This window comes from Hordeum vulgare, chromosome 5H (assembly GCF_904849725.1).
Source record: "Hordeum vulgare subsp. vulgare chromosome 5H, MorexV3_pseudomolecules_assembly, whole genome shotgun sequence".
NCBI classification, from domain to species: Eukaryota; Viridiplantae; Streptophyta; class Magnoliopsida; order Poales; family Poaceae; genus Hordeum; species Hordeum vulgare.
In genome coordinates this window covers 325,057,484-325,078,619 of record NC_058522.1, presented here as the reverse complement: position 1 = coordinate 325,078,619, position 21,136 = coordinate 325,057,484, and positions in this window count along the sequence as shown.

The following is a 21,136-nucleotide window of genomic DNA, read 5'->3' as shown; positions in this document are numbered from 1 at the left end:
TTGCCGCCCCTCCATCTAGGGTGCGCTGCACCACATAGGGGAAACCCTAGGGTGGCCGGCCACCCCTCCCCCTCCTCCTATATGTACCCAAGAATTTGGGAGTGCTCCACACAAGGTCCTCTCTCCCTCAGCGCAACCCTACATCTCCTCCTCCTCCTCCGTAGTGCTTGGCGAAGCCCTGCCGGAGTACCACGCAGCTCCACTGTCACCATGCTGTCGTGCTGTCGGAGCTTTCCCTCTACTTCTTCTCTCTCCTTGTTGGATCAAGGTGTAGGAGACGTCACCGGGATGCACGTGTGTTGAATGCGAAGGAGCCGTTGTTCGGCGCTTAGATCGGAATCTTCCGCAATCTGAATCGCTACGAGTACGACTCCATCAACCGCGTTCGTAGTAACACTTCCGCTTAGCGATCTTCAAAGGTACGAAGATGCTCTACCCCTTGCTCGTTGCTAGCATCTCCTAAATAGATCTTGGTGTGACGTAGGAAAATTTTGAATTGCTACTGCGTTCCCCAATAGTGGCATCCGAGCCAGGTTCTACGCGTAGATTCTATGCACGAGTAGAACACAAAAGTTGTGGGCTATGATTTTGTCATTTGCTTGACGTTACTAGTCCAATCTTTTTTCGGTGGTATTGTGGGATGAAGCGGCCCGGGCCGACTTTATACGTACGCTTACGTGAGACTAGTTCCACCGCCTCACATGCACTTGTTGCATAAGGTGGCTAGGGGGTGTCTGTCTCTCCCACTTTAGTCGAATTGGATTCGATGAAAAGGGTCCTTATGAAGGGTAAATAGCATTGGCATATCAACGTTGTGTCTATCACGTAGGTAAGAAGCGTTCTTGCTAGAAACCCAAAACAGCCACGTAAAACTTGCAACAACAATTAGAGGACGTCTAACTTGTTTTTGCAGGGTATGCTATGTGATGTGATATGGCCAAAAGGATGCGATGTTACACATGTGATGTATGAGATTGATCATGTTCTTGTAATCGGATTCACGACTTGCATGTCGATGAGTATGACAACCGGCAGGAGCCATAGGAGTTGTCTTAATTTATTGTATGAGATGCAACGCCATGTGATTACTTTACTTTATTGCTAATCATTAGCCATAGTAGTAGAAGTAATAGTTAGCGAGACGACTTCAGGAGACACAATGATGGAGATCATGGTGTCATGTCAGTGACAATGATGATCATGCCATGCCCCGAAGATGGAGATCAACGGAGCAAGATGATAATGGCCATATCATGTCACTATATGATTTGCATGTGATGTTTATCATGTTTTTCATCTTATTGCTTAGAACGACGATAGCAAAGATAAGATGATCCCTCATCAAATTTTGAGAAAAGTATTCCCCTAAGTATGCACCATTGTGAAGGATCATTGTTTCGAAGCACCACGTGATGATCGGGTGTGATAGATTCTAACGTTCGCATACAACGGGTGTAAGCCAAATTTACACATGCAAAACACTTAGGTTGACTCGACGAGCATAACATGTACAGACATGGCCTCAGAATACGAGAGACCTAAAGGTCAAACATGAGTCGTATGGATGATACGATCAGCATGGAGATGCTCACCATTGATGAATAGTCCATCTCACATGATGATCGGACACGGGCTAGTCGACGTGGATCATGTATCATTTGGATAACTAGTGGAATGTCTATCTGAGTGGGTGTTCATTAAATAGTTTGATTAAATTAACTTAATCATCATGAATTTAGTCTAAAATTGTCATTACAAATATTGTAGATCCAATGGCCCATGCAAATGTCCCACTGAACTTCAACACGTTCCTAGAGAAAACCAAGCTGAAAGATGATGGAAGCAACTATGCGGACTGGGCTCGTAATTTAAAGCTCATCCTCACTGCTTCCAAGTAGGGATATGTCCTTGATGCACCGCTAGGTGACCCTCTCGTTCCCGCGGCAGCCCAGGACGTTCAAAACACCTGGCAGTCACGGAGTGATGACTACTCCCTAGTTCAGTGCATCATGCTTTACAGCTTAGAACCGGGGCTCCAAAGGCGTTTTGAGAAACATGGAGCATATGAGATGTTCCAAGAGCTGAAACTAGTTTTTCAAGCTCATGCCCGGGTCGATAGATAGGAAGTCTCTGACAAGTTCTTCACTTATAAAATTGAGGAGAATGGGTCTGTCAGTGAGCACATACTCCAAATGTGTGGGTTGCACAACTGCTTGTCTCAGCTAGGAGTTGAACTTCCGAATGATGCGGTGATTGACAGAATCCTCCATTCGCTTCCACCTAGATATAAGGGCTTTGTGATGAGCGACAACATGCAAGGGATGGAGAAGACCATCCCGAGTTGTATTCAATGGAGGTGGAAATCAAGAAAGAACATCAAATGTTGATGGTGAATAAGACCACCAGTTTCAAGAAAGGCAAGGGTGAAAAGAACTTCAAGAAGGACGACAAAGCAGTTGCCGCGTCCGGTAAACCAGTTGCCGGGAAGAAGCCAAAGAAAGGACCCAAGCCTGAGACTGAGTGCTATCATTGCAAGGGAGCCGGTCACTTGATGCGGAACTGCCCCAAGTACTTAGCAGATAAGAAGGCCGACAACATCAAAGGTATATATGATATACATGTTATTGATGTGTACCTTACCAGCGCTCGTAGTAGCTCCTGGGTATTTGATACCGGTGTTGTTGCTCACATTTGCAACTCAAAACAGGAACTGCGGAATAAGCGTAGGCTGGCAAAGGACGAGGTGACGATGCGCGTCGGGAATGGTTCCGAGGTCGATGCGATCGCCGTCGGCACGCTACCTCTACATCTACCTTCGGGATTAGTTTTAAACCTTAATAATTGTTATTAGTACCAGCTTTGAGCATGAACATTGTATCAGGATCTCTCTTGATGCAAGATGGCTACTCATTTAAATATGAGAATAATGGTTGTTCCATTTATATGAGTGATATGTTTTATGGTCATGCCCCGTTGGTCAATGGTTTATTCTTGATGAATCTAGAACGTAATGTTACACGTATTCATAGTGTGAGTACCAAAAGATGTAAGGTTGACAATGGTAGTCCCACATACTTGTGGCACTACCGCCTTGGTCAAATCGGTGTCAAGCGCATGAAGAAACTCCATACACATGTACTTTTGGAGTCTCTTGATTTTGAATCATTTGACACATGCGAACCGTGCCTCATGGGCAAGATGACCAAGACTCCGTTCTTCGGAACAATGGAGCGAGCAACCAACTTGTTGGAAATAATACATACCGATGTATGCGGTCCAATGAGCGTCGAGGCTCGTGGTGGCTATCGTTATGTTCTCACCCTCACTTATGACTTAAGCAGATATAGGTATGTCTACTTAATGAAGCACACGTCTGAAACCTTTGAAAGGTTCAAGGAATTTTAGAGTGAGGTAGAGAATCAACGTGACAAGAAAATAAAATTCCTACGATTTGATCGTGGAGGAGAATATTTGAGTCACGAGTTTGGCACACCTTAAGAAAATGTGAATTGTTTCACAACTCACGCCGCCTGGCACACCTTAGTGTAACGGTGTGTCTGAACGTCGTAATTGCACTTTATTGGATATGGTGCGATCTATGATGTCTCTTACTGATCTACCGCTATCATTTTGGGGATATGCATTGGAAACTGCTACATTCACTTTAAATAGGGCACCGTCTAAACAGGTTGAGACGACACCGTATGAATTATGGTTTGGCAAGAAACCTAAGCTGTCGTTTTTGAAAGTTTGGGGTTGCGATGCTTATGTGAAGAAACTTCAACCTGAGAAGGTCGAAACCAAAGCGGAAAAATGTGTCTTCATAGGATACCCTAAGGAAACTATTGAGTATACCTTCTATCTGAGATCCGAAGGGAAGATCTTTGTTGCCAAGAACGGATCCTTTCTAGAGAAATAGTTTCTCTCGAAAGAAGTAAGTGGGAGGAAAGTAGAAGTTGATGAGGTAATCGTACCTCCTCTCGAACCGAAGAGTAGCACAACACAAGAAACTGTTTCTGAGGTGCCTGCACCGGTTAGAGAAGAAGTTAATGATGATGATCATGAAACTTCAGATGAAGTTGCTACTGAACCTCGAAGGTCCACAAGGATACATTCTGCACCAGAGTGGTACGACAATCCCGTCATGGAAATCATGTTGTTGGACAATAGTGAACCTTTGAACTATGAAGAAGCGATGGCGGTCCAAGAATCCAACAAATGGCTTGAAGCCATGAATTCCGGGATAGGATCCATGTATGAGAACAAAGTATGGACTTTGGTGGACTTGCCAGATGATCGGTGAGCCATAGAAAATAAATGGATCTTCAAGAAGAAGAATGACGCGGATGGTAATGTGACCATCTATAAGGCTCGACTTGTTGTTAAGGGTTATCGACAAGTTCAAGGAATTGACTACGATGAGACTTTCTCACCCGTAGCGATGCTAAAGTCGGTCCGAATCATGTTAGCAGTTGCCGCATTTTATGCTTATGAAATCTGGCAAATGGACGTCAAAACGGCATTCCTGAACGACTTTCTTAAGGAAGAATTGTATATGATACAGTCGGAAGGTTTTGTCAATCCTAATAATGCTGACAAGGTATACAAGCTCCAGCGCTCCATCTATGGGCTGGTGCAACCATCTTGGAGTTGGAACATTCGCTTTGATGAGGTGATCAAAGCGTTTGGGTTTGTACAGACTTATGGAGAATCCTGTATTTACAAGAAAGTGAGTAGGAGCTCTGCAGCATTTCTCATATTATATGTGGATGACATATTGTTGATGGGAAATGATATAGAACTTTTGGAAAGCATAAAGGCATATTTGAATAAGAGTTTTTCAATGAAGGACCTTGGAGAAGCTGATTACATATTAGGCATCAGCATCTATAGAGATAGATCGAGGCGTCTCATTGGTCTTTCACAAAGCACATACCTTGATAAGATATTGAAGAAGTTCAATATGGACAAGGCCAAGAAGGGGTTCTTTCCTGTAGTACAAGGTGTGAGGTTGAGCACGGCTCAACGCCCCACCACGGCAGAAGATAGAGAAAAGATGGGTACCGTCCCCTATGCTTCAACCATAGGCTCTATTATGTATGACATGTTGTGTACCAGACCTGATGTGAACCTTGCCATAAGCTTGGTAGGGAGGTACCAAAGTGATCTAGGAGTGGATCACTAGACAGCGGTCAAGAACATCCTAAAGTACCTGAAAAGGACTAAAGATATGTTTCTAGTTTATGGAGGTGCCGAAGAGCTCGTCTAAAAGGTTACATCGATGCTAGCTTCAGACAGATCCGGATGACTCCAAGTCACAAACGGGATACGTGTATATTCTGTATGGTGGGGTAGTCAGTTGGTGCAGTTGCAAGCAAAGCGTCGTGGCGGCATCTACATGTGAAGCGGAGTACATAGCTGCTTGGGAAGGAGCACAGGAAGGAGTCTGGATGAAGGAGTTCATCACCAACCTAGGAGTGATTCCCAGTGTGCCGGGCCCGATGACTCTCTTCTGTGACAACAGTAGAGCTATTGCCATTGCCAGGGAGCCCAGTTTCACAAGAAGACCAAGCACATCAAGTGCCGCTTCAACTCCATTCATGGATACATCCAGGATGGAGATATAGATATTTGTAAAGTACACGCGGATCTGAATGTCGCAGATCTGTTAACTAAACCTCTTCCAGGGGCGAAACATGATCAACACCAGATCTTTATGGGTGTTCGATACATCACTATGTAACTAGATTATTGACTCTAGTGCAAGTGGGAGACTGTTGGAAATATGCCCTAGAGGCAATAATAAATTGGTTATTATTATATTTCCTTGTTCATGATAATTGTCTATTACTCATGCTATATTGTATTAACCGGAAACTGTAATACATGTGTGAATAGATAGACCACAATGTGTCCCTAGTGAGCCACTAGTTGGCTAGCTCGTTGATCAATAGATGGTCATGGTTTCCTGATCATGGACATTTGATGTCATTGATAACAGGATCGCATCATTCGGAGAATGATGTGATGGATAAGACCCAATCCGAAGCATAACATTAGATCGTATTGTTCGTATGCTAAAGCTTTTCTAATGTCAAGTATCATTTCCTTAGACCATGATATTCTGCAACTCCCGCATACCGTAGGAGGGCTTTGGGTGTATCAAATGTCACAATGTAACTGGGTGATTATAAAGGTGCACTACAGGTATCTCGAAAAGTGTTTCTTGGGTTGGCACGAATCGAGACTCGGATTTGTCGCTCCGTGTGACGGAGAGGTATCTCTGGGCCCACTCAGTAATGCATCATCATAATGAGCTCAATGTGACTAAGGAGTTAGCCACGTGATGATGTGTTATGGAACGAGTAAAGAGACTTGCCGGTAATGAGATTGAACAAGGTATAGGGACACCGACGATCGAATCTTGGGCAAGTGTCATACCGGTAAACAAAGGGAATTGCATATGGGATGGATTGAATCCCCGACATCATGGTTCATCCGATGAGATCATCGTGGAACATGTGGGAACCAACATGGGTATCCAGATCCCTCTTTTAGTTATTGATCGGAGAGGTGTCTCGGTCATGTCTGCATGGTTCCCGAACCCGTATGGTCTACACACTTAAGGTTCGATGATTCTAGAGTTGTAATGGGAATAGTGTGTGGTTACCGAAGGTTGTTTGGAGTCCCGTATGAGATCCCGGACGTCACGAGGAGCTCATGAATGGTCCAAAGGTAAAGATTCATATATAGGAAGTGGAGATTTGATTGCCGGAAATGTTTTGGGGGTCGTCGGTATTGTACCGGGACCACCGGGAGGGGCTACCAGCCCCGAGTAGCCACGTGGGCCAAAAGTGGATGGGAACCAGCCCCTAGGCGGGCTGGTGTGTGATACATCTCCAACGTATCTACTTTTCCAAACTCTTTTGCCCTTGTTTTGGACTATAATTTGCATGATTTGAATGGAACTGACCTGGACTGACGCTGTTTTCAGGTGTTATATTTGTGCAGAAATCAAAGTTCTCCAAACGTCCTGAAAATTTACGGGGAGCAGTTTTGGGAAATATCAAAAATATATGCGCCAAGTTCCACCTCAGGGGGTGGGCCAGTGGGTCACAAGCCCCTGCTCCGCCACCACCCCGTGTGGTGGTGGTGGGCAGGCTTGTGGGGCCCACATGCACCTGCCGCCCCCAACTCCAGCTCTATAAGTTGCCTTTCATCCTAGAAAAAATAAAAAGAGAAGTTTTTGTCGCGTTTTCGATACGGAGGCGCCGCCACCACCTGTACTTCCTGTGGAGGGCAGATCTGGAGTCCATCTTGGGCTCCGGAGAGGGGAAATCATCGCCATCGTCATCATCAACCTTCTTTCCTCTCTAATTCCACGAAGCTCTTCGTCCTTCGTGAGTAATCTATTCATAGGCTCGCTGGGCGGTGATGAGTAGGATGAGATCTATCATGTAATCGAGTTAGTTTTGACGGGGATTGATCCCTAGTATCCACTATGTTCTGAGATTTGATGTTGCTACTACTTTGCCATGCTTAATGCTTGTCACTAGGGCCCGAGTGCCATGATTTCAGATCTGAAATTATTATGTTGTCACCAATATATGTGTGTTTTAGATCCGATCTTGCAAGTTGTAGTTACCTACTTTGTGTTATGATCCGACAACCCCAGAGTGACAATAACCGGAACCACTCCCGGTGATGGCCATAGTTTGAGGAGTTCATGTGTTCACCAAGTGCTAATGCGTTGGTCCGGTTCTTTATTAAAAGGAGAACCTTAATATCCTGTAGTTTCCTTTTGGACCTCGCTGCCACGGGAGGGATAGACAATAGATGTCATGCAAGTTCTTTTCTCTAAGCACGTATGACGACACACGGAATACATGCCTACATCACATTGATGAACGGGAGCTAGCCACATATCTCTCCGTGTTATAGATGTTGCATGATGAATATCATCCAAACAAATCACAGACCCATTGCCTGAGAGTTTGTCCTACTTTTGCTACTACTGTTGCTACTGCTGTTACTTGTCTTGCTTTGCTGCTGCTACTACTTTGTTGCTACTGCTGTTACTTGTTTTGCTCTATTGCTACTGTTGCTACTACTGTCGCTTGCTACTGTTGCTACTTGCTACTGCTGTCACTACTGTTGTTCCTTGCCGCTGCTATTGCTCGTTACACTGCCGTTACTCGCTACTTTGCTGTTACTACTTTGCTTGTAGATACTAATCTTTCAGGTTTGGTTGAATCCGACAAATTCAGCTGCTAATACTTGAGAGTATTCTCTCACCTCCCGTCATGCGAATCAACAAATTTGGGTCGAATACTCTACCCTCGAAAACTGCTGCGAACCCATGCGCGCGTGGGCCATCAACAACAGTCTTCCAGTTTCATTGCCGGGGAGTGCTAGCAGCATTCTTCTGGTGCCGTTGCAGGAGAAGGTTCGTTGTCATAAGCATTCGTCTAGCTAACACTAGAGATTGCAGGAGCAACACTTTTCTGGAGCCATTGCCCGGGAAGCACAGCTGACGTCAGCATTTTTCTGGCGCCGTTGCCGGGGAGGTATTGCTATATTCTCTGAGTTACTTGGGATTTATATCTGCTGATCACTATGAAGAATCTGAAGGATCCGAAGACCAAAGTCTTGCCCTCAACTACGATGGGAGGTAAGGAATTGCCATCTAGCTCTGCACTTGATTCACCTTCAGTTATGAGTAAGTTTGCGACTTCACCTCCTGCTAGAAATCTTGATATGTCGCATGTGCTTGATGATGCTTGTGATACTACTGCTAGAGATGCTATGCTTGATACTATGCCTGATACTGCTAGAGATGCTATGCCTGATACTACTGCTAGAGATGCTATGCTTGATACTACTGCTAGAGATGCTATGCCTGATACTACTAGAGATGCTATGCCTGATATTGCTAGAGATGCTATGCTTGATACTTCTTTGCGTGATGATGCTAGAGATGCTATTTTTCCTGATGATGCTATGCTTGACACTGCTAGAGATACTCCTTTGCCTAATGTTCCACTAGGAGTGTTCCTTGATGCTCATATTGCTAGAGTTACTGCCAATGCTCGTGATGCTTCTGATACTGCCGATACTATTGAGATAGAACCTGCTTTTGCTCCTGTTAGATCTAGGTCTCCTAGATATGAATTGCCTGATATACCCGAGGGTTACGTTATGCAGGGAGAGATAGCTGAGGATTTTCTTGCGTGTAAGGATGCCTATGACGCTGAGAAATTAATTCTCAAGTGGAAGGAAAAATCTTTGGAAGTTAGGATGAAAAATGATCCGAAGTTTGCCACTTCGCCTATCTTTGTCACCGATAAGGATTATGAATTCTCTGTCGACCGTGAGATAATCTCTCTAGTGGAATCTGATCCTTTTCACGGTTATGAGTCTAAGACGGTCCTAGCCCATCTTGCCAAACTATCCGAAATATCCAACCTTTTCACTAACGAGGAGAAGATCCGCCACTACTATATCCTTAAGCTGTTTCCTTTCTCTCTATATGATGATGCTAAAGTTTGGTTCACCTCTCTTGCTCCTGGATGTGTGCATAGTCCCCAGGAGATGGTCTATTACTTCTATGAGAAATATTTCCCTGCCCATAAGAAGCAAGCTGCCTTGCAGGAAATATACAACTTTGCTCAACTCCAAGAAGAGAGTCTTCCACAAGCTTGGGGGAGGCTCGTCCAGCTACAGAATGCTTTGCCTGATCACCCTCTTAAGAAGAACGAGATACTTGATATCCTCTATAACGGACTTACCGATGCCTCTAGAGACCACCTAGATAGTTGTGTCGGTTGTGTTTTTAGGGAACGAACAGTAGAACAAGCTCAGACTCTACTGAATAACCTCTTGATCAACGATAATGCCTGGACTATTCCCGAACCACCTCCTAAGCCAACTCCTAAGAAAAGAGGTATTCTATTCCTCAGTCCCGAAGATATGCAAGAAGCCAAGAAATCTATGCAAGAGAAAGGCATTAGATCTGAAGATGTCAAAAATCTACCACCTATCGAAGAGATCCACGGTCTCGATAACCCGATACAGGTAGTAGAAGTGTATTCTTTGCGTAGGTTTGACGAGAGTGATATTCCTTTTGATAAACCTGCTAGCCTATGCTTTGATGAATTTGACAAGTTTGTTGCTTGATTATGTTAGCAGACATTTGGAACAAAGTGCTCGTATGCTTAGCCATTTAAGTGCTTGTGTAGACAGAAATGTCAATGCTCTAAAGCTTCTGTGTAAACATGCCTCTATGATTACTACTCAGGTAGAACAAGTACTTAAAGCTCAGAATGACCTGCTCAATGAATTAAATGAAAACTCTGTCAGAGTCATTACTAGAGGAGGCAAAATGACTCAGGAACCTTTGTATCCTGGAGGTCATCCTAAGAGAATTGATCAAGATTCTCAAGGAATCAATGCTGATACACCTAGTCATCCTAAGGAGAAGAAGAAGGATGATAGAAGCCTGCATGCCAGTTCGCCAAATACTATCACACCTGAAGAACCTAATGATATTTCTGCGTCTAATGCAGAAACACAATCAGGTGATGAACATGAACCTAGTGACAATGGGGACAGTGATGTTCATAATAATGCTCAACCTAGCCATGATGAGGATGTGGAGATTGAACCTATGGTTAATCCTGATAATCCACAACCTAAGAGATACGACAAGAATGACTTTATTGCTAGGAAGCATGGTAAAGAAAGAGAGCGATGGGTTCAAAGACCTATGCCCTTTCCTCCTATGCCATCCAAGAAAAAGGATGATGAGGATTTTGAGTGCTTTGTTGAGATGATAAGACCCGTCTTTCTGCAGATGCGGTTAACTCATATGCTCAAGATGTCTCCGTATGCCAAGTACATGAAAGACATCGTGACTAATAAACGGAAGATACCAGATCTTGAGATCTCCACCATGCTTGCCAATTACACTTTCAAAGGTGGAATTCCTAAGAAACTTGGTGATCCTGGAGTGCCCACTATACCTTGCTCCATTAAAGGAAACTACGTAAGAACCGCCTTATGTGACCTTGGAGCCGGTGTTAGTGTTATGCCACTCTCTCTTGATCGTAGACTTGAGTTGGATAAGTTGACACCCACTGAAATTTCTGTGCAAATGGCCGACAAATCAACAGCTTTCCCTATCGGCATTTGCGAGGATGTGCCTGTTGTGGTTGCTAATACCACTATCTTAACAGACTTTGTTATCTTGGATATTCCCGAGGACGATGCCATGGCTATCATCCTTGGAAGACCCTTTTTAAACACCGCAGGGGCTGTTATAGATTGCAACAAAGGCAATGTCACTTTCCATGTCAACGGTAATGAGCACACAGTGCACTTTCCGAAGAAACGGTATCCAGTACATTGCATCAATGCTATTGAAAATACTTCATCGATTCTTATTGGGAGCTTTGAATGCCCTATTCCTCGTGTCAAGATGAAGTATGATTTGCTTGTTGGGGAGATTCATATCCCCATTGAGGTGACTTAGTGGCTATTCGAAAATTCGCCATTCTCTCTCGTGATTCGAGAAAGTTTTGTCATAAGGACTTGATCAACCCCATTGACGAATTTCTTCCGATGACCATGAAACAGATGAATCAGAGAGTCACATACCTTTGTTTTGAGTCTTCATTTTCTGTAGCTTAGAAGAAAAATGATGGAATTAGTTTAGCTTTTCCTATTTTCTGTTCTAGCGCCCCGGAGAAAAATACCTCGAAAATAAAAGTTCTCCGATGGTCCTGAAAATTTAGTATGATTTTTTCTGGAATTTTTGAAAATTTCTGGGCCTAAGAGCTGGCCAGGGGGCCTGACCAGTGGGCCACAAGACCCCCACCACCACCTACCCCCCTGGTGGCGGGGTGCAAGCTTGTGGGGCCCACAGGCATCCCCTCCACTCATTCCAGCTCCCAGCCTTTTCTTCCACGTCCAAAAAAAATTGTTTCGCAGCTCAAACCCGGGTTCTTGCTCATTTGGGTGTGATTTTTGATCTCCTTGCTCAAAGCACCATTCTCCAAACTGTTTTGGGGAAATTGCTCCTTGGTAAGTGACTCCTCCATTGGTCCAATTAGTTTTTGCTCTATTGCTTTACCCTTCGCGAATTCTTGCTACCTTGGTGACCCTGTTCTTGAGCTAGAAAAGTTGATTTTAGCTGGTCCCAAGTAGTTTTAGCGCGTGATACGGTCTCTAGGCACTAGTAGGAGTAGTTGCTACAAGTTGGGTTAATCTTTATTCACTTTTCTTTCGAAGTCTCTAAAAATTTCAGAATTTTTCAAAGCTGGAAAAAGGAAGAGATGAGGAGGTTCCTGAGAGGCTCTTCAAGCCGTAACCACACGGAGGATGAGAAGAACCACCCCAAGTACATAGTCCCTCGAGTCACAGAAGTTCGAGCATGCGAGTGGCCAAGTGGTGAATTCTTGCGCGCTGCCGGACTTTATGAAGACTTTTATTACTTGGTGGAGAACGCAGGTCTTACTGCGTTCGTTGAAGATAAGTGCCCACAATATCTCCTCCTCACCAATATTTTCGTTCAAAGCTTCAACTTTTATCCGAGGAAGAATCCTCCCATGGTTGAGTTCATGATATACGATGTCCCCCAGTGCATGACGCTGCAGGATTTTTGCAATGTATGCAAATTACCTTATGTTGGGGATATTCGTGACCCTCGTCCACGGGACTTGGAGGATTTCATTGGTTCTATTGCTGTTGGAGAGGAGAGAGGAGTGTCTCGCGCTAGAATTGCTAGCATACATTTTCCTGTGCTTCGGTATTTCTCACTATTTGTGGGAAAATGTTTGATTGGCCATGGGGAGGCTGGATCACCTAGTTCTCCTGACCTTGCGGTTCTGCGCGAAGGCCTTTATAACGATAAGACTTATAGCCTGGGCGCTATAGTAGCTCAACGGTTGAACCTGAACCGTTCTAAAGGTGTTGTCTATGGAGGTATCTATGCTACCCGTCTTGCGAGACACTTTGAGATACCGATTAGACTGGGAGAGGCAGGAGGGATGCTTCTCCCTGAGAGATATTTCGATTATGACAGCATGGTTCACCATGATTTTCTGGATAGAGATGCTAGTAGACGGATGATTTATAACCTGGTGTTTAGTCAGGGTACTCGAGAGACTATTACTTTGCCTGCTCCTTCTTTGTTTGATCTTCATGCAGGCAGGTACACTATTATGCCCACAGACATCTACGCATATTGGGGCTTGGCCCAACCACAGGCGCCCGTGCCCGAGCCACCAGTCGAGTACCAGACGCCAGTTTATCGGTGGGAGCCAGAGGAGCTCGCACAGCAGTGGCATCCGCAGTCTACTCCGGAGTATCCTGGAGCTGGTTATTTCTCACCTTGGGAGTAGACCAAGCTAGGCCAAAAGCCTAAGCTTAGGGGAGTACGTGTTCTCACCGACTTTACATTCATGCTTATGCTTTCACTTTGTTAGCCGGTGTTTACACTTTGCCACTGTATTATCCATGCTAGTTTCTTTTTGTTTTCTTGTTTTCTTGTTTTGTGTCCTTTTGAGAAAACCCAAAAAGATTTTTCTTTCTTCTTTTGCTTGTTGGGAGCTTTCCCGTGTAAATAGTTTTCTTTTTCTTTGTGTCAATGTTTATTTGTTCTTGCATGCTTACCTGTTTAGCTTTCAAAGAGCCATATTATTTTGTCTTCTCCTTTGTGTTTGCCTGCAGATTCAGCTTAGTCCAATGCGCTTATTATTGTTCACATCGATCGATCGAGCAAATGAAAGGCAACAATGATGATATATGATGAAGTGACTGAGACTGAAAAGATGGTATGAACTCTATCTATTTTGTTTTTGTAAATATGACTAGGTTGTCCACCCAGATTTAGCTTTGTTGTGAGAGAACCATGTTTGCAATGACAACTTAGAGATCATAGTTTCTAATGTCATGCTTATTTAGATGAGAGCTTATAATGGTTTGTCTTGATTGCCAACATAGATTTTGAGATGGCTGTGATGTAGTATGATAGGATGGTATTCTCCTTTGAATGTTTCAAGTGGCTTGACTTGGCGCATGTTCATGCATGTAGTTGAAACAAAATCAACATAGCCTCTATGATGTTCGTGTTCATGGTGATTTATATCCTGTTCGTGCTTGCATTCAATGTTAGTCAAATTCATTGCATTTTGATGACCGTTGTCGCTCTTTAGTTGGTCGCTTCCCAGTCTTTTGCTAGCCTTCACTTGTACTAAGCGGGAATACTGCTTGTGCATCCACTCCCATAAACCCAAAAGTTTTTCCATGAGAGTCCACCATACCTACCTATTTGCGGTATCTACCTGCCGTTCCAAGTAAATTTGCATGTGGCATTCTCTAAACCTTCAAGAAATAAATCTATTTTGCATGCCCGAACCGCTCATGTGGTGACAGAGGGCTATTGGTATCTTCCATGCTAGGAGTGTTATCCTCGACATTTGTTTATTCACAGTCATTCACGAGAAAGGGGCCGGTATTTGGGATGCCCAGTTCCATGCTTAAATCGAAAACATAACTATAAAACAAGACTCCCCCCCGGATTGATGTTAGTACGGACGGTACCCGAGAATTCGGTTAGCCATGGAGTGTGATTGATTGGTGGTGGGGGAGTTAAAACTTTACTTTTCTGTTTGGGAACCGCCTATAGCATGAGTAGCATGGAAGATATTGAGAACTCTTGGTCATTGCGTTGACAATGAAAGCATGCCACCCAAAATTATTATCTCTGTTTTCAAAGCTTGAGCTCCGGCACCTCTGCAAATCAATGCTTCCCTCTGCGAAGGGCATGTCTATTTATTTTCCTGTCGAGTCATCCTCCTATTTTATAAGCACCAATTAGAGAGCACCTCTGTCATTTTTATGCTTTGCTTTTGATTGATATTGAGTATGACTATGACTGGATCTTTGTTGCTATGAATTACAATGTTTAGTCAGCCCTTGATCTTTGAAAGTGCTCTGCATTTATGTTTTGCGGTCTCAGAAAGAGCTAGCGAGATACCACCTATTCATATTGCTTCATGCTTGTTTTGATTGAAGTGTTGGTATTTGAAACTCATTATTATTTGCTCGTTAGCTGATTATGCCATTGATATTAGTTTACCATGAGACCTTTGTGTCATTTGCTTATGTGGTTAACTTGTGATCTTGCTGAAATTCTGGTTATGAGTTAGACATAGTTGCAACAATAAGATAAAACAAAGTTTGTCAAAGTTTTTCTTTCTCTCTCAGTTTGTCAACTAAGTTGCTTGAGGACAAGCAAGGTTGTAAGCTTGGGGGAGTTGATACGTCTCCAACGTATCTACTTTTCCAAACTCTTTTGCCCTTGTTTTGGACTATAATTTGCATGATTTGAATGGAACTAACCCGGACTAACGTTGTTTTCAGCAGAATTGCCTTGGTGTTATTTTTTTGTCGATATCAAAGTTCTCCAAACGTCCGGAAAATTTACGGGGAGCAGTTTTGGGAAATATCAAAAATATCTGCGCCAAGTTCCACCTCAAGGGGTGGGCCAGTGGGCCACAAGCCCCTGCTCCGCCACCACTCCCCTGGTGGCGGTGGGTAGGCTTGTGGGGCCCACAGGTACCTGCCGCCCCCAACTCCAGCTCTATAAGTTGCCTTTCGTCCCAGAAAAATAAAAAGAGAAGTTTTCGTCGCGTTTTCGACACGGAGGCGCTGCCACCACCTGTTCTTCATCTGGATGGCATATCTGGAGTGCGTCTTGGGGTCCGAAGAGGGGAAATCGTCGCCATCATCATCATCAACCTTCTTCCCTCTCCAATTCCATGAAGATCTTCGTCGTTTGTGAGTAATCTATTCGTATGCTCGCTGGGCGGTGATGAGTAGGATGAGATCTATCATGTAATCGAGTTAGTTTTGATGGGGATTGATCCCTAGTATCCACTATGTTATGAGATTTGATGTTGCTACTACTTTGCCATGCTTAATGCTTGTCACTAGGGCCCGAGTGCCATGATTTCAGATCTGAAATTATTATGTTGTCACCAATATATGTGTGTTTTAGATCCGATCTTGCAAGTTGTAGTTACCTACTTTGTGTTATGATCCGGCAACCCCGGAGCGACAATAACCGGAACCACTTCCGGTGATGACCATAGTTTGAGGAGTTCATGTGCTCACCAAGTGCTAATGCGTTGGTCCGGTTCTTTATTAAAAGGAGAACCTTAATATCCCCTAGTTTCCTTTTGGACCCCGCTGCCACGGGAGGGATGGACAATAGATGTCATGCAAGTTTTTTCCCTAAGCATGTATGACGACACATGGAATGCATGCCTACATCAAATTGACGAACGGGAGCTAGCCACATATCTCTCCGTGTTACAGCTGTTGCATGATGAATATCATCCAAACAAATCACCGACACATTGCCTAAGAGTTTGTTCTACTGTTGCTACTACTGTTGCTACTATTGTTACTTGTCTTGCTCTGCTGCTGCTGCTACTACTGTTGCTACTGCTGTTACTTGTTTTGCTCTATTGCTACTGTTGCTACTACTGTTGCTTGCTAGTGTTGCTACTGCTGTCACTATTGCTGTTCCTTGCCGCTGCTATTGCTCGTTACACTGTCGTTACTCGCTACTTTGCTGTTACTACTTTGATTGCAGATACTAATCTTTCAGGTGTGGTTGAATCCGACAAATTCAGCTGCTAATACTTGAGAGTATTCTCTCACCTCCCGTCGTGCGAATCAACAAATTTGGGTCGAATACTCTACCCTCGAAAACTGCTGCGAACCCACGCGCTGTTGGGCCATCAACAACATTCTTCCAGTTTCATTGTCGGGGAGTGCTAGCAGCATTCTTCTGGTGCAGTTTGAGGAGAAGGTTCGTAGTCATAAGCATTCGTCTAGCTAACACAAGAGATTGCAGGATCAACACTTTCCTAGAGCCATCGCTAGGGAAGCACAACTGACGTCAGTGTGCCACCCACCAAGGCCGAGTGCACATAGGGCAGCAAATCCTAGGGCAGGGTGGCTGCCTTGGGTGGCAAGCCACCCCCTAGGGTGCCACCCCTCCTTCTGTTGGGTCGCCGCCCCTCCATCTAGGGTGCGCCGCACTACCTAGGGGAATTCCTAGCGTGGTTGGCCAGCCCTCCCTTCTCGTATATATACCCAAGGATTTGGGAGGGCTGCACACAAGTTCCTCTCTCCCTCGGCGCAACCCTACCTCTCCTCGTCCTCGTTCTCCGTAGCGCTTGGCGAAGCCCTGCCGGAGTACCACGCAGATCCATCGCCACCACACCGTCGTGCTGCCAGATCTTCGCCTCAAGTTCTCCTCTCTCCTTGCTGGATCAAGGTGTAGGAGACGTCACTGGGCTGCACGTGTGTTGAACGCGGAGGCGCCGTTCTTCGGCCCTTAGATCGGAATCTTCCGTGATCTGAATCTCTACGAGTATGACTCCATCAACCGTGTTTGTAGTAACGCTTACGCTTAGCGATCTTCAAAGGTACGAAGATGCTCTACCCCTTGCTTGTTGCTAGCATCTCCTAGATAGATCTTTGTGTGACGTAGGAAAATTTGGAACTACTACCGTGTTCCCCAACACTATAGTGCATCACCAAGGAGATTGAGCTTTTTAAGTGTGAGTTACCAGGTAAATTTGTCATGGGGTGCATAACCGCCAAGCTCCATAATTCCTTGAGGAACTTTGCTACTACTCTGAAACATCAGAGGTGTGAATTCTTATTAGAGGATGTCATTGGCCATCTGAGTGTTGAGTAGAATTTGAGACCAAAGGACACACACGGAAAAGGAGACAAAGGAACTTCTATTGCCAATATGGTACATCAAAGGAACTTCAATTCCCACAAGGCCGAGGGAAAGAATTATGTCCAAAAAATATCGACTTTAAGAAGAAGGGTCAGAAGACCTTCAAGAAGAACAAGAAGGGAGATAGATGGTTCACTTGTAGTTTGAAGGAACATTGGGCCGACAAGTGCCCAAACTAGTACAAGAAGCTAGGCTGGAACACTAAGAGCGGTGCATCTGGGTACTTTAGTTTATTTACTCCATTTTTAGTTTGTCGATCCGCCGATTGATGGGAGGACACATGTGCAAATATTCATGTGTGTGCTGAAATTTTATTGTTTTCTTCTTATCAGGTCACAAGCCACATGTCCGTATTCATGGGGAATGTCATGAGTGCTTCTATTCTTTGTGTTGGCACGGTCGATCTCAAGTTTACTTCAAGGAGGATCATGCAGCTTAAGAATGTGAAATATGTCCCCGCCATCAAGAAGAATCTCGTTAGTGGCTCCCTTCAGTGTAGATAAGAGTTTGAGTTGGTCTTCAAGTCTAATAGAGTAGTTGTTACAAAATATGGAATCTTTGTTGGAAGAGGTTATGAATGCAGAGGTCTGCTCCTCCTCCCCCTCATGGATTGTTGTTATAAAGTGGCGCATAATAGTCATTTGAGTGTTAAGATACTGAAGTTTGGCATTCACACCTTTATCACAGTAGTTTCAGTGTTATGATACGGCTAGCAAAACTGAATTTAATCTCGAGTTCAATTTAGCCAAAGGTTCTAAGTGCCATTAATCTGTGCATGCAAAGCAAGCTTGCAAGCCTCACAAGGCTGTGGAAGAGAGACATTTGGCTCGATTAGAACTCATACATTCAGATCTATGTGAGATGAATGGTGTGTTGGCTAAAGGTGGAAAGAAATATTTCATGATGTTGATAGATGATCCCACTAGATATTGACATGCATATCTATCAAAATACTAGATATGAGGATCTACACCACTTTAAAATCTATAAGGCAGAATTTGAGAAACAACTTGAAAAGAAAAATAAACGAGCCTGATCAGATCATGGTGGAGAGTACTTCTCGAATGAGTTTGATTCTTTTTATGTGTAACATGGCATTATTCATGAGAGGACGTCTCCCTATTCACCCTAGTCAAAAGGGGTTGTCGAACAGAAAAACCATACTCTAACTGATCTAGTTAACTCCATGTTAAATACAACAGGTTTATCCAAGGCATGGTGGGGGTGGCTATATTGACTTCATGTCATGTAATGAATAAGGTTTCAAAAAAAGATAATGAGATCACTCCCTATGATAATGGTAAAAGAGAAGGATGACACTCTCCTACTTAAGTACTTGTGGCTGTTTGGCGAAAGTCAAGGTGTCGATCCCCAAAAAGCATAAGCTTGGACCAAAGACCATGGGCTGCGTTAATTTGGGCTAAGCTAAGAACGTCGTGAGCTATAGATTTATAGTAGTGAATTTGAGGTACCTGATGTGAAGGTCGGTACAATTATGGAGTCTAAGGATGCTACATTCTTTGAGGATATTTTTCTCATGAGAGATATGCAAAGCACTTCTAGACATGAATATGCAGAGACTCCTATCGGAAATATGACCTAGAGGCAATAATATTGTATTATGATATTTCCATATTAATACTTAAGAGTTTATATTGTATGCTATAACTTCTATGATTCTAGAATATGCGATTCAGTGGACAACTCATACACACGTTTGGAATGATAAACGATTAAATAGAGATTCAGAGTCTTGCCTCTAAGACTGGCTCAAGTGTTGTTGGTGATCATGCTGTCTGGATCTTAGGATATCTTTAAGCGTGTCCTAAAACAACATTGAGATTATGATGTTAAAAGAATGATCATATTGAATTGACCCAAAAACTTGTTTGTTATACTTGGACATAATATTGTTTGAAAATAATTATTATAAGACAGAGTGTCAACATGTGTTTTATGTTACTTTGACCATGATAGTGTTGTAGTCACTTCTCTCTGTGCGATGAGCTTTGGGGTTGCTCAAACTTCGTCCGTAACTAGGTGATCATAATGAAAACTTACAAGTTTATCAGAAAGTTTGACAAGGGAGTAGATAACTCGAAAGTAGTATTTGCTCCACTGATGATTGAAATATATCCTTAGGGCCCTCACGGTGTGATGACATCAATCATCGTCTGGCCATACACATGTGACATAGTCACGGGGATGCTGGAACATGAAAAACAAGAAATAAGAACAAAACAGTAACACGGATAATGGTATTGTGAGCATGTGCTGACTGAGGAGGATATAGATACATCCCGAGTTTTGTAAAGTACCGCTGATACTCGTGATCTGCGTTGGTTTTTCCGTGAAGAAGAATGGGTTATCGTAGCACAAAGTGGGTAAGTATTTCCCTTAGTTATGAAACCAAGGCTTATTGAACCAATAGGAATATCAATCAAAACTGTCTTCAGCGGCTGCACACAAAAGAAGAAACAACTTTCACCCAATGCGGGCAAGAGGGTTATCAATCCTCTTGTCTTGTTATTTGCAAGAAAGTGAGGTGTGTAGATAATTGTATATAGCAAGATAAAATAAAAAGAAGTAAATGGCAACAGGTAATGAAGGTTTTATTAATATGTTGTGAATTGACCCAGGGAGCATAGCTTTCCCTAGTGGCATCTCTCATGAAAAATGGCATACGATGGGTATAACAAATTATTGTTGGTCAATTGAGAGAAAAGCAGATAGTTATGCGATATTCATGGCAATGACCATGTGTATATAGGCATCATGCCATAAAAAAATAGGCCGACTCCTCCCTGCACCGAGTCGAGCCATTCGGGCCTCCAAGTTGTAGAAACATATTGAATATGATTGTATTTTCATGATTTAATTCATCAGTTTTTTGTTTACAATTATTGACTATGTGAAGTAGATGCTTGTATATAACATGAGTGCATCAATAGTACAAAGTAAATTAGTACATCAACATCAAAAATCTACAATAGTACATCAATTTAAGAAATTAATCCTGTGTAACATCTTGAGAAAATAATCCGTAGTTCATAAACTACACTAGCACATACATCTAGTTCAGAAAATAGTTTAATTAAACTTGACGTAGCAATACTAATGAGCAAAGTTTCAGGAAATAGGTTGAATGAGTAGTTTTGCTCACATTTTTGTCGCTGCGGCGATGAGGTATACCAACACTTGTTCCTCCAAGCATAACTGCATAACTGCTACCCTCTAGTTCGGTTGGTCTTCTCTTGGATACTCAACATCAACACTGATAATCCTGTCCCTCATGCTGCCGATCTTGAACCT